The sequence below is a fragment of the Myotis davidii genome, unplaced genomic scaffold (assembly GCF_000327345.1).
Source record: "Myotis davidii unplaced genomic scaffold, ASM32734v1 scaffold174, whole genome shotgun sequence".
NCBI lineage: Eukaryota > Metazoa > Chordata > Mammalia > Chiroptera > Vespertilionidae > Myotis > Myotis davidii.
Window position 1 is genome coordinate 6287949 of NW_006289087.1, and position 2534 is coordinate 6290482.

Below are 2534 nucleotides of genomic sequence, written 5' to 3' on the forward strand. Positions count from 1 at the left end.
GAAGGAATCTAGGGCTCATCCAGCCCCGCCCCTATTCCCTGAGTATTTTCACTTTAAAGCTCATCACAATGAACGACATAGCACTTCTTCACTCTCTGCCCACCGCATCCCGGGTCCGCACACAGAGACCCCCACGAGGCGGTCATTCTGCGTCACTTCCCAGCGTCACAAAACTGAAAGCCGCTCCTGTGCCCATCCGTCCGATTTAAGAAAGGAACCAAACCGTTTATTCAAGAGAACATGGCAAATTTTCCCACATTTTCTTAGCAGACTCTTAGGAAACAATGAGCAGCCGACTGCAGCTAGTCACAGGAAACGGACTTGGTCAAATAAATAAAAGCAAACCCAGTCAACAGCAAACTGCAGGTCCGCGGTCCTCAGCGCGAACAAGTCACTGTCTGGAGGCCATCGAATTCATTCCACATGAAGGGCCCTGACCTTTCACAGTCACTGCTGCTTACTCAACAAGATGCCTGCCAGCTAGCTCCAATTCTGTGCTCCTCACAAAATTCCACGGGTCTGCTTAAAGGCATATTAACAGTTTCACTTACAGTCAGCAGTCTGGGGTGGCTTCAGTAAGCCGGAATTTCTGGACCAAGGGATGGGACCCTCACACCCCCACCCCAATGTTTTTTTTTCCAAACAAGAGTGAGGAGGGAGAAAAACCCACATAGCTCTAAAGCTAGTTCCAAATATGACTTCAAGGGAACTGCGACACTTAAATGTACACAAGAAGCACACTTCTCTGCAACATACATGAAAGTGCTTCCCAAGCAGGGGGTGGCGTGCAATCCGGTCCCAATAGAAGTATTGCTAGAGACATGAGCATGTCCACATTCATATGTGCCACTTGCCTCCTACTGAATTAACTTGGACACAATCTAAAAATGACTCAATCTGCAACCTTACTATTGGCAATGCCAGTAGCCCTTGCATTTCCCGTTTATTACTTCAAATTCCCTTAGCGATCCTGTGGGGTGGGCACTATTACATTTTAGGGACCCAAGCACTAAGATAATCTGCCCAGGGGTGCTGAGCCAGTTAGGAGGCAAGGCCTGGGAACTGGAACCCGTCTGCACTCCAAAGCTCTCTGTCCATCCGCCCCCCCAGTGGCCATCCCAGGAGGCCTCCAGTCCTACTCATTCCAATGGAATTCATCACAAATTGAGTCATACTGGGTCTCTTTCAATTTACTAGTTTTGTTTTTTTAAATAATAATCATGCTAAATGAAATCTCATCTTCTTTCCGAATCACCCCCAAAGTTAATCATTTAAAAATTGCCGCCGAAACCGGTTTGGCTCAGGCGATAGAGCGTCGGCCTGCGGACTGAAAGGTCCCAGGTTCGAATCCGGTCAAGGGCATGTACCTGGGTTCCGGGCACATCCCTTGTAGGGAGTGTGCAGGAGGCAGCTGATCAATGTCTCTCTCTCATCGATGTTTCTAACTCTCTATCTCTCTCCCTTCCTCTCTGTAAAAAATCAATAAAATATATATTTTTTAAAAATCAGTCATTTCTATCATTTCATTGAGTATGTTTATTTTGGATCTCGCGTCTCGCGGAATTAAAAGATAAATCAGGCCTTCCCGGTGGCACGTGCTTGGGGTGGTGCTCCAGAGCCAATTCTGTCCCGGGCCCCAGCCTCCGCTCAGGGACAGCACAGCGGGGGTTGTTTTGCTGCCCATCCGCGCATGCCTTCCGCGAGTGTGCGGATCCATGTGTTTGCACAACATACAAGCGCCTTCCAGGCCCCTCCTCGCTCTGAAGGGCTGCAAGAGCCAGATGCTGGGGTGCTGTTCCCGCAGCGGCCTTGCAGGGTCCCGTTCTCACCGGCTGAGTGTCCCATCCGCACATGTTACCGCTTTCAGCAGGGCGTCCATTTCTCACTCAGTCTAGGGGGCAAATCTTTTCCTCTGGACTGGGATCGATACAGCGACAATACTGTTATAATTTCTTTACTGATCAGTGTTTTTGGAGGTGGGGGGGGAGTGTAGAGCAGGGAACGAATGAAGAACTACTGTTTCTTGTGCTAAATTCTCTAGTGCACCGAGAAAAAACAATCCAGTGTTTAGCAACTAAAACACTACATTTTGATCACTACGGTTTGCAGTTTCCATTTTGCATTTTAAAACACAGTATTTAAAGCCTTAGATGTTGGAGCACAGCAAAACACACCCCCTTCCCGAACCTCCACCCCGCGCGCTCAGCGGGGCTGACTCACAAGCCAGGGTCAGTCAGTTTACTCCAAAAACTGGATGTTTTCCCCAACAAGAGGCAGAGGGGAGAGGCCGCCAGAGAGAGGGGCAGAGCTGTGCCTCTGTTTTCCACGAGGGCGCCCCGCACCCCGCCCCACACGGGGCGCCAACAGGCACCGGCTCCCCAGGCCAGCTCTGCCGAGGGAGGTTTCTGGACACACTGCCCACCAGTCACCCCACCCCCAGAGCCAAGCCCCACCAGAAAGGGTAAGGACAGCCTCCCGCAGAGCCGCCCGGCCTGCCCCAGGCCCGCTGTTGCGGGGCCAGGGGCTCACTGCTC